General features: G+C 38.8%; 1 protein-coding gene across 1 annotated transcript in view; it reads right to left on the minus strand.

Annotated features, from left to right (window-relative positions):
* SLC7A1 (solute carrier family 7 member 1) overlaps positions 1 to 12,526 on the minus strand; it is a 37,988-nt gene extending 25,462 nt beyond the window's left edge. Inside the window, exon 1 of the mRNA XM_034410871.3 lies at positions 11,788 to 12,526. The gene's annotated coding sequence lies outside the window, so the exon portion shown is untranslated. The remainder of the gene's footprint in view (positions 1 to 11,787) is intronic.
* Between the last annotated feature and the right edge of the window lie 215 nt (positions 12,527 to 12,741).

The raw sequence follows: 12,741 nt of genomic DNA on the forward strand, positions 1-12,741 counted from the left end.
TCTTTGAGTTAGTTAATTCAAATGAACTGGAACTGCTATAAATGCTACAATTCAAAAATTAACCCTCAACTGCCTATGCTGCTCTATTGCGCAAGCACTGTAGGAGATACTTCAGATGAAATGAGGTATCCTACCCAGCATGCTGACCAAAACAATCAAGCACAGAATCTATGTGCCAACAATAGCAATTATGAGTAGGCATTCATAAAGAACAGAGGAGTACATGCTTCCCAGAAGATAAATTTGGCTAGCACCACCAACACTGACCAGACACAATTCTATACCATCTCATAAATTTCATTTCCTAGAGATGGGAATATAGGCTAGAAGGTAAGTTTACTTTGGGGTGAACGTTCTTAGTTCTTTATTCATTTCAATCTATTTTGGACAAGTTATTCCAATTAGGTCTTTCAATTTTCAGTATTCTGTTCCTTATATTAATGGGACTATTGTCTTTAACTTACATAATTCTACACTTTAAAATAAATTTTGTTTCTTTTTTCCTACTCTATATTCTGAGGCAAAGAATGAGTATAAAGGAATAATAGCCTAAAACCATTAAAACTCTCACTGACTTAAAAGAAGCGAAAAGATTATGGTAGAAACCCCAAACAAGAACCCAGAGCTCTGAGAGTAAACTGAATTAATAACCTATATGTGATCCTTCCACAGTCCCTGGTCTTTCAGCTGACACCTTATGAACAAAGTGTACTTTTAATAACACCCCTACCACATTCAGTGTCCAGAGCAGCATACATAAAGTAAATAAGCCAAAATTGGGAGGCTGAATAAATTTGTTTCTAAAGCAGAGGTGGTTTCACTTTCTGTGTGGAATGCAGAGTAGTAAAGCATAATTTGTGGAGTTGGATTTAAAAACTCTGAAGTAGTAGAAAGATTGAAGTTGAATTGTTTAGATTTCTTGTTAGCAGAAAAGCTTCCTCTACAATATTGGTATAGAAAGTATATGTTTCTGAGTATACTAACATGCTAGAGAACAATGGATCCATGGTGTCTCCTATACCTAACAATTTTCATAATCTTTCTTTGTAAAAGACATTTGTGCCAAGAAAGTCCATAAAAAGCTTCATACTGTAAGTTCAACAATGCAAAAACAACAAATGCAGGAGAGAAACTTATAGCGTGAATTTATAGGTAAATACAGGTAGTCCTTCCTTAACAAATATTTATTTAGCAACCGTTAAGTTACAAAGGTGCTGAAAAAAGTGATTTATGACTGGTCTTCATACTTATGACTGCCAGAGTGTCCAAGAGTCATCTGATTGCTATCAGAATGTTTGGCAACTGACTTACACTTACCACAGTTGTAGCATCCTGCAGACCCGTGGCATTTGCAACTTTCCCAGTGGCTTTCAGGGAGCAAAGTCAATGAGGAAGCTGGCAGAAGTCAGGGGTTGAAGACATGTGATGTCTCCCTTAATGACTGCAGGTGATTTGTTCAACAAAAAAAGGATTGGGAAATTGGACTTGATCACATGATGCCTCGCTTAACATTGCATTGTTGAACAATTTTTCTACTCCCTTTTCTGGTTGTAAGTTGAGGACCTTCTATTGCAGTTCCTATGCAACATAAATTACTAAAAGGTAACTTGGAAAGTGGGATAGACATATTAGTTGCAGAGTAAAATCCTTCAGTTCTCTCAGTTAAAGGAAATTACTCAACATAAGGCAACTATTTTTGGTTGGTCAAAACAAAATAGAGAAAATAGCAGCTCGGACCCCATTCCTCTTTCACTCTCAGGGAGAAAAAAAACGAAAGTACAGTCTTAGTACTTAAATCTGCAGCAGATCTTCAACACACAGGGAAATTCCAGCTCTCTGACCAGCTCTAAAGAACGAACACAGTGGGGAACTGTTTCTATTCCATTTATCATCTGCACAGATGTTCTCAGAAAATATACGTAACTGCTGATGTAAGCCCAGCCTTCCCAGTAGCTCCAAAATGAAGCAACCTGGGACTATCAAGCTCAAAATGTCATTTCTGATTCTTTAGAGAGTATGGCTGAGATTTGGAGGTATGGGTCCATAGCTTGAAAAGAATCCAGGTGCCTCAGTTTTCTTTTTTAGACTGTAATGGATTTTTCTCAATAATTAATTAGACACATTAATCAGAGGATTCTCTGAGCTTGGGGCTCCCACTGGACTGAGTTCTAAGGAAGTAGATAATGTGAAACCTGATGGCATCTATGTTAAAAAGTCCTATGAAAGTCCTTAATAACCACCCTGCAAAAATAGACATCCCCAGGACAATTATTGTATCTGGTAAGTTTTGCATATTCAAATCAATGATATCTCTTCACTTATTTCTTGTACCCTCTAGCTAAAGTTTACAAAATCCTTACGGCCTGAAGAATCTTAAGCAAATCCTCAAGACAATCCAGTTTAATTTACCTACATGACTTATTAAACATCCACATTGTTTGAATAATCTAAAATTAAAGTAAAATTCTATTTATTACTAACAATGACTCAGAACTGTATGGACACATGTTCTAATAATATATACTTAGGAGAACAAACGGCTGTCTCAATTAGGTTTGTACTGAGATCAGAAGGAATGCAGCAGAGTGAACAGAGGAGAAGTTGGCAAGATGCTTTTCCACCAGTTGAAATCTCTTAATTACCAATTACCCAGGCATGAAAAGATACGGCTAGTAGTAGATGGACTCAAACTTCCTGGGTTTCAAGTTATATTGTTGGCTAAATACTCTAAAGTAAGTATATTACAGTGTCATCCTTGTTCATCAATTTGTTCATTGTAATCTTTCTTAAGCCTTGTAATGCTTCAGAGTACAAGTAGTCATCAACTTATAATCATTCATTATTCATTTAAGTCATGTGATCACTTATCTGCAACCTTCCAAGCCGATTACCGACAAGCAAAGTCATTGGGGGAAGCAGAATTCGCTTATCAACTGTGTAAGTCACTTAATGACTGCAAGGAAAAAAGGTCATAAAATTGGGCAAAGCTACATGATGCCGCACATAATGATCACTTCGGGATGAGGTGGTTGTACAAGGGTTTTTGTCCAATGGACCAATGATACAGAGGAATACCCACCAATGACATAAGAAAGAATTAGACTCCAGCTAGTAATGAATGCCCATAGCATACCGACAGTCACGTAACTATAGAGATACCCTAATCCAGTCTTTGGAACTCTAGCACCAAATTCTCCATAGGAAAGTCCAGCCAGCACATATTGTTTTCTTTGTATTTTACTAGTCTGTAATTTAAGAGAGGGTTCTTTACATGCATATACAGGTAGTCCTCGGTTTACAACTAATTAGTGACTGTTTGAAGTTACAATGGCACTGAAAAAAATGACTGATGCCCGTTTTTTACGCTTAGGATGATTGCAGCATCTTCCCAGTCATGTGATCAAAATCTGGACCCTTGGCAACTGGCTCTTATTTATGATGGTTGCAGTGTCCCAGGGTCAGGTGAACACCTTTTGTAACTTTTCGGCAAACAGAGTCAATGGGGAAGCCAGATTCATTTTTTAACCATGTTATTGACTTAACTCTGGCAGTGGCTCACTTAACAACTCTGGCAAGAAAGTTTGTAAAATGGGGCAAAACTCACTTAACAACTGTCTCACTTAGCAACAGAAATTTTGGGCTGAATTGTGGTCATAAGTCAAGGATCCCAGATACATATGCTGCAGAGACATCCCTTAGCAAAATCAAACACTACTCTGCCCCCCTTTGCATGTTTACTGAGATTTAAGGCACACTATGCACAGAATTAGTCTAGGAACTCCAATCACTAAAATTGGAAATTGTGATTATAAGAGTAGGAAGTCTGTTTGTTCATTCCATATATTGCTCCGTTTTTCTAATGAAAGCATCACATCATCATATTCTATTATGCAATTCTAAATTACCCTGGAATTAAGAATCATCTGCCAATATGATCTCATGTAAGAAGAAGAGAGAGAAGACATTCAACTAGTCAGTACAGAAGCAGCATTAAAACTAAACATGTCTTCTACAGTGATGCAATGCTTCGGGTTTGATTGGAAGAGGTGCTCCAACACAAACACAGCACCTGCCTGGGACTCATCAATGGACACAAATCAGCACCCCATCTTTTCTTCTGCATTTGCCTTCAATGAATCAGATATCATATGTATTCTTAAAATAAACTGATGAGATGTATCCACAGGTTAGAACAATGTAGCATAGTTTAAAATACAATAAAACAATGAACAATAAAATAAACTTAAAAAACAAGTGTAAGATGTAAAGAGGTCCAAAACATAATAAAGCCAGGGTTACAATAAGAACTTAAATACATATTTCGAAGTTTAAATGACAACAAAGAAAAAAATAACCTGACTGCTAACAATTGGAAACATGACTGCAAGAAGATAATTCAATCATTCAAGTCCAAACACTTGAATGTATATATTATTAATAATTTGCCCCAATCTCATTTTAAAAGGCCAGTAGAAAATATATTGAATAACGTCCAACAGCACAAGGACTGAGACACTTAAAAATCTCCTTTCAAAATTTGAAGGCATAGTCTGCGAACGAAGAGTTGTAAAAGCCTTTCTTGGGGATAGGGGACACTGGTAACATTAACCAGATATTGCAAGTCATAGGTTCATTGCATTATCTAAGTGTGTTTTACGCATCCCAAATGCACTTGACATGCAATCAATTTTGCAAAAGTATGCAATCACTTCTGTTAAAAAGATTAGAGAGTTTGCAAATCATCATATGGTGTTAACGTACATAAATATATATTCACAGATCTCACATCAATAGCTTTTATAACAAGGAAACGGAGTACATCTTCAGGGGATGATTTCATTTTTAGTTTTGTTTTGTTCAGCTTTCTTTACACTAAATGCTGAGGTACTTAAATGTTGGCAAAAACTTTCTAGCATTTGACAAGCTTTTTTTTTTAATGCAGCAAACATCCAAAAATAGTAGTAACTGTGAGGGACTCTTGTCTGCCAGCCTTGAAGATTATATATTAGTGCATTTTTCAGAGGGAAAAAACCCAATCCTGAAACTTTTTAGAGTTTCCGTCTTCCTCATACCATATGGGATCATGCTACAACTACAGACATGCTATATCTTTGCAAGGTTCAGGAAGGAAGCATTGCCAACACACCCAAATTTTCTACTGAGAGATACTGAGATTAGTAGCAAGCTAGAAGTGATGGTTATAAAGCCAGAAACATACATTACAAATTTATACACAATGTGCCAGCGTGAACATATATACTCTAGAAAAGCTATATACCAATATACCAAGAAAAATGATTTGTTTATTCTAAGAAAAACCCCTATTTTTTTATAACTTTAATTAGCTATGCCAGCTGCATTTAGCTGAACAATAACAGCTTTAAATCAATGGACTGTATCAGACCATAGACAAGAAAAATTCTATTTTAAAGCTATGGTTAGTTAACTTATTGATTACACAGTGACAAGCAAAGCTACTGCTGAAATTTGAATGAGAAAAGGGGAAAGGTTTACAGTATAAACCTAAAGGGTTAAGGGTTTTTATTACTGATGACAGCCTTCCCAATCGTGGTGTCCAAATATGCAGACCAACTCTCAGAATTAACAGAAAACTTTGCTGGCTAGAGAACTTTTGGGATTAATGTCCAAATATCAGGCAGGCATCCAAGTTAGAGGAGGCTGGCTTATGAGAATACAGGAAGCTGTGCAGTCATTCATTCAGCTCAAGAGAGTTTGCCCCAATTGATAGCGGGCCTCTGTGATTTTAATCATTCCAGAAAATGAGTAGGTTTAAATCTGAAACCTTTTGCGTGCCAATGAAAACTATAATAAAGTGTAGAATCAAAGAACAAATTTAATAATTATAGTACAACCATCTATAATGAAAAGGGAAACCAATTAAACTCTCCTTGAAATGTAGTCACCTAACATTTTCATAAAAGCCTTCAGAGATGGAAAACAATTGTAATGAGCAATCTATACATAGTTGTACAGTTGTACAGATAATGTAGTTTTTCCTTACATTCAACAAGATTCAGGTAGTTGCAATTTGTACTTTTTTCTGGTCCTAGACTTGATGGCATTAGTTCCTGATCATCTTTTTATGCATCTGAGCACTGATACCATATCTTCCCTCAATCTTCTTGTCTCCACACTGAACTGTAACCTGTATATAAACTCTGCCAGGCTCAATTACTTGTCATTATTATATTCTCGGAATTTACCCATTAGTCATTATTTCTTTTACTCCACTCTTCCTGAGATAAAACTGTTCTTTGGCACAACTGAACAAAAACAGCCTAGGCTAGCTTACTCCCTTATCCTGAAAACTGTATAGCCTGAACACAACTGTTGATGTTAGCACATCACTTGTCGATGTTGAAAAGGCACAGGGTGACATATACCTCCCCTGAAACAGAATACTATCAGAATTGCTACAATTCATGGGCCCAAACGTCTTCCATATCCTTAGTCTTGATGTCTATTCTAAGTACAAGTCATTAACCATCATATTGAATAATTTTCCTCTGATGCTTTGAGAAACTAATATGTGTATAAATCTTAAGTTACCATCCTTCTATAGAGTTTAAAGCATCAACATGTCACTATCTCCATTATTATTGCTTCCTGAAATACATTACAGAATTCTGAAGAGTTCTGGAAGCTCCAAGCATATCTGGAAGACACGAGATTAGAGAAGACTGCCGACTACTGTTTTTCTCTGCAGCTACAAACACTGAAAGTTCAAAGCAAAGTTTATTGTCCCGGAATATAGCACCAGAGTAGAAGCTTGATTGGGGTCAAATTAGACTAGGCTAAAATGTCCAAACTATTTTGCTTGGTTGACCCTGCACAAACTTTAGGTGGTCTATTCACTAACTAGTATGGTTCCAATATGACACCATCTTTGATGCTCACCAGGCTTCATGCCTGACCTGGTACTTTTTCTAGGTTTTTTTTTTTTTTTTAATTGAAAGGTAGCATGTTTTAGATGCTATTGGGAGTTCTTTAGATTCATATTGGGAAATAATTTTCTTAAGGCCAATGGCTGAGGCCTACAGCTTTGTTTGAAAGTACGCCCATCTGTCTAATAAAAAGACAAGCAAACTGAACTGGAAACACAGCTTCAGTTAAGGAAGCAAGAAGGTGTAAGATCTGCTTTAATATTTTGTGCTTGAGCACATTATCCTTGCTAGTCATTTTGTGAGAATGCCGAGGACAAGCTGTTAAACTTCCAAATCTGGTCTACAATCAAAAAAACCCCGCAGAATTTAATAAAAGGGAATTATGATTTTCTTCCAGTAAAACGTGTTTGTCGATTAAATTAAACATTATTTCTATGGAACAGTTGATAACTATAAATACCTACCTGACAACTCATCACATCATCAGTTAACGTGAAACAGTATCTTCAAATTGGCATATATAAAAGATATGGGTGAATCTTAAAGCCACTCACAAACACAGGCCAAACACCAGCTTGGCACCCTCTTTTAATATCCTGTACTTTGCATACCATTACAGGTTAAAACTAGCACTTAAAATGGGTGTGGAAATGGACTGGAAGCTACTACAGTTGATGAAGTATAGACCTGTTATAATAGAAACTGCTCAGTTCAGTTGATAATCTAAATAACCTAATTTGGACCATATGTCTTGTAATGTAATAGTCTAAACCAAAGAATGTCACAACTGATATCTGTGCTAAAGCTAATAAAGGGCATTGCAGGTATATGGTCAGGAAATCATATGGCTGGGATCATTTCCACACATGAGCATAAGGATACAAATTTGTAACTTCAATTCCATATGCTGTAAAACAAGTTCACTAGATAGAGGAGCATTAATGCTACAAGTTGTAGCAAGTGATCAGAAGATATATTTTTTCTATTTTAATTTTGTACTTATTAAGAAGGCATACAAGAGATTTCCATAAAGAAAGGAAGAAAGCAGTTCTCAAGGGGATTAAGGCATAATGAAAAATAGATAAGTAGAATAGGATAGCAAATTGCAATAGGATGCACTCATGCAGTTTTATACAGCAAGAACCATTGCGGGTAGCTAATTATGTATTCAAAAAGTCACTTCCAAAAAATGCCAAGAAGCTAATTACAAAGAAAATGAAAAGTAAAATTTCAGTTTATCTTGTCACAGTTCATTCTGTCCAAACAGAAGGGGAAAATTTTATACTGAAATATTGAAAGTGTCACTGTATTTCATAACAGCTGTTCAGAAACAACTTTAGACAAAGAATGAATAGATCCTGGTCTAGGGCATCAAAGCTTAGGAAGCAGCAATGCTGTTTCTCCTACCAAATCATTCCAAAAATTCTAATGTAGCTGCATGCTTGTGAGTGCATACTGCCAAAGCATCACTCAATTTTCTATTTTATTTTGTTCTCTGACACCTACCTGGGAGCAGATCCATACTAACACCAAATAAATGAAAGTCTGATTATTCCTCTGAAGAGTGCACATATTTCTCAATAGTAACAGGAAGCTCACCTTTAGGTATGATCAATATAACTCAGTAGGTGACAGTTGCAGCAATTTTGCATCATAGTTTATGCTCTCTATGAACCTTGGAGATCAATGAAACTGCAGTGAAAACTATAATGTATTACTGTACATTAATTCCATAAATGACAAAAAGCATGAATTAGTCCTAACAATAGACAAAAAATACTTCAAAAGGCAAGAATAAACAAAGCTGAGAGCTTGTTTTCAGATAATTACACTATAATTACAAAATCATAATTGCAGAAGTAATAAAAGCATCAAAGTCTGCATTCATTTGTACCAGTTCATACATGTGTTAGTTTCACTCTTTATTTATTTAACCTTACTTATCTTTTTCTTCCCTTCAGTTTCAGAATTAAATAAAGTCAATCAAGGAATGACAAAACTTTAATGTCAGTTCATTTCACTGGCAGGGTTCAGACATAGTATGCATAACCTGTTGTTACCTATTTGGGTTGCATATTTCTATTTTCCTATCACACATTTAAAAATATTTTAAAGTCCTAACAATAGATTGCAGGCTGTTGTGTGCAAATCAGAGAAATGATGACTTCTTAAGGCGCCAAAACAGAAAACCAAACTACTTTGAACTAGCATTGTGTACAGTGTTTTGATTTATGCAAAATAAATGATTCATGGCTAGCCAGAAAAGCTTGCAATCAGTTTGCTGTTGAGTAACCTACTTGATCTGATTTTACATAGTTTATAACGTAAACTGACATTGAGTGGCAGTTTCCTCAACATAACTCCGATTACCTCTAGTTCCTTGTGTCATCTACACCCAAAGAAGAGCGTTACTTAGAAATTAATACTCTCTACCAATATTCAAAGATACAAGAGTCAGGATGCCACAGTAGTTTCAACATGAGACTCCTCTGGCATACCCTCTCTTCTCCCTTTTTTATCTTCCACATCCCACCCAAGAGGAACAGAAAATAAGTGGGGGGAAAACCCTTTCTTCTCCTGTAATCTTAATAGCTCCAACCTTCAGAGAATTTTAATTTCCTTTCCCTGTTACACACACACACAAAAAGGATTATTAGCCAGCCAGCCAGCCATGACAAAATCTAGAAAGACTGGACAGTCTACAGCCATCTGAGTCATTTGAAACCTAAGTACTCACAAGTGGTTCGTGAAAGATCAGTCTCACAAGTGTGCAAACATATTTTCATGTCCAAATGTGGTTCATGTAGCCAGAATCAGTGGAGGGTCACCAGGACAATGATCGCTGTTGAAATTCGTGGTTGCAGACACCTAACATCAGTCTTGGTATCTCCTGTCCAGTGACAATGGTTCTCTGGATTTTTTTTTTAAAGCTGTGTGAAGCTTACTTTAGGACTTACCTGAGGGTTTCAATCTATTGCATGCCAGAAAATAGCAGGTAAACCACCATATTAAAATACAGCAGCATGAAAGTCTCATGGACAATTGCTTTTGTATATGGCAGTTGTAGCAAGACTGCTATATGCACAAAGATGAAAATATTCTGAAATATCCACCATGAAGGAATAGTTAATGATAGTATTTGCCAAAATGTAAAATTAACTTCTTGATTGAGAAGATAACAAGTACATTTATTACCGTGTTTCCCTGAAAATAAGACCCTGTCTTATATTTTTTGAACCCTGAAATAAGCTCTTGGCCTTATTGCCATGCACTCAAAAGCCCGATTGGGCTTATTATCAGGAGATGTCTTATTTTGGGGGAAACAGGGTAGTGACTGGAAATCTTTTATGAACTTTTTGTTGAAAATGGGGGGGGGAATGAACTGGTGATTTATAGATTTGATATGTCAAAAGGATAAATATTGGAAGGGAATTATGATGTAACCTTAAAAGGAGGAGGATAGATGATAATCTTATTTGTAACTGCTGTAAAGATCAGAAACAGATTATTTTTCTTTCTTTTATTTACTTTTTCTGTTTATTCATTTGTTCTGTATTTTTATTTATTCTTTTTCTTTAAATCTGCATAGTTTTATTACTGTACAAAATCCTTTTAATAAAAATTAAAGTCAACTCAGCAGTATGGTCGGGGAACAGAAAAGATGGGGGCTGTTCACCCTCATATTAAGAAAGAGACAGGATAGTACGGTATGATACAGTAGTTACTACAGCTATTTATGTTGACAGCAGCTATGATGGGTAGCGGGAGACGATTTCTTGATATCTGAAGTAACAATATAACTTCCTGAGCAAACTTAAGCCAAGGAGTCACCGTTCCTTTCAGAATCAAAATTTTCACTGCAGGAGGCAAGACAAGAGAAGACACAATATGGAAACCAATTTTGGAACTTTTGTGTATAATTTGCCTAGGAAATATATACGGTTTTAGAGCAATTGTTTGTGTCCCATTCATAGATCGCAAGAGGAAGGAGACAGAAAAATAAAAACCCCGATTCATAAAACAACCATTAACGATACACAGAGTAACCTCCCTCTACTCTTTCCATAGAACAGCAAGGAAAACACGAGCTTCTTTACCAGAAATAAATGCAGAACATTTTTATTTAATTCGCAGGTTACAGCTGCATCATGGGGAATATCCCGAACCCGAAATTACGGGTTAAAAGGGTCCAGTTGTTGGCTTTTAAGTGATGAGTCACTATAAAGAACCATCGCCCTCCCTCCCTTCCCCCACCCCGGGGACACTGCACGATCCGAAAAAAAGGACCATTTAAGGAAGGACTTCTGTCATCCCTTAAACCCGGTTAGCTTAGCCGCTCCAGCGCCTGGGACCTGAGCCTGGAAGGGATCGCTTGGAAAGCGCCCCCGGGAAGAGGTCGGGAGGAGAGACAAACGGAAAGACGATCCATCCAGCCCCGCGTGCTCGGATCTACCTACGGCAAGGGCGCATGCTTCCGCCCTCCTCTCCCCATCGCTATAAACATTGCATCATGCAACACGCTACTCGCAAAATGGACTCCTAAAAGCCTGGCATGTGGCTGGGCGCCGAAGTACAGCCACGGCTTGAAGAGTATCCGTCTTACGACCCCGGCTCACGGAGAAAGCGGAGCGAGCCTCCCACTCCCCACTCTCCACCTCCACCCACCCCGTGGTCGCGGCTTTCTCTTTAGCGTGGTCTGGACTGGCTTCTCCCCTTCTCCTCTCCTTTCCCCACCCGCGATCTCTCTCTCTCATTCAGGGCATCTTCACAGCAAAGGCTCGAAAGCCACGATCCCACTCGGGAGATGGTAGAGGAGAAAGGAAGGGCAGAGCAAGGAGGAGAAGAAAGGGGGGGGGGAAACACCTTCCCATCGGCTACTCACCTAGCTCGTCTGCCGGGGTTGTTTCTACTACAGCAGCCGGTTTTGTGCGTGCGTGTGTGTTTTTGAAGAAAAGAGAAGAGAAGGAAAAGGGACGCTTGAAAAGAGGAGCCGGAGTTGGGAAGCGAAGCGGGGACCTGCCGCGCGCCGAGCTCGAAGGTGGCAGCGCCGGGAAAAGAGAAAGAGAGGGGGGGGGGAAATAGAAAAAGCTCTCAGAGGGCACTCTTTACAACCGCTGCCGCTGCTACTTATAGTAACTCCTCCTCCCTCTCTCGCTCTCGACTGTCGTGAATGAAAGAAGGGGAGGGAAATTATAATAACACACACACACACAAAAGAAGCAGCCCAAGGGTGGTTGTTGAGGGCGGGCAGAGATAAAAAAAAAAAAAAAGGCGCAGAGGGAACGGTTGCTCGTAACAACCCCTCAGTCAGTTCCCGTCCTCCCTGCTTTCTTCACCTCAGGCTGGTTCGTCGCGGGGAAAAGACAAAAGCGTCGGAGCGATAGTGGGGGGGAAAAAAACTGAAGGAGGCGCGCGTGCCAGGGAACCCCCCCCCCAACGGCCGATTGGTGGCCCTGAGCGCGCCCACGCGGCTACAAACCACCACCACCACCACCCCACGGGTGGGGCGCCGCCACGCGCGACGGCCGCCGCCACCCCTTCCCGCCTAAAGGTGGGCAAGGCCAGAAGATCCGCCCCAGCTTGTCCTTGGGGCCTCCCTTTCCTCGCACGCGCTGGCAATTGTCTCTCCTAGGCGCGGCGGAAGCCACTTCAAAAGCCGAGCGCTTTTTTTTTTTTCTTTCCCCTTGTTCTCGAGCGAATGTGGAGAGCTTCCGATGAGGCCCGGCTTTCTCCGCTGGTGAGAAAGAAGAAACAGCTAGAGGGGTGGAAAAAAACGGCGTGGCTTTCCCAGCCTGGAGTTCTCTTCATTGTTTTGGACTTCAATTCCCATGATCCC

Source organism: Pantherophis guttatus, chromosome 5 (genome assembly GCF_059756535.1).
Source record: "Pantherophis guttatus breed Tessera chromosome 5, ASM5975653v1, whole genome shotgun sequence".
In the NCBI taxonomy this organism is placed as follows: domain Eukaryota; kingdom Metazoa; phylum Chordata; class Lepidosauria; order Squamata; family Colubridae; genus Pantherophis; species Pantherophis guttatus.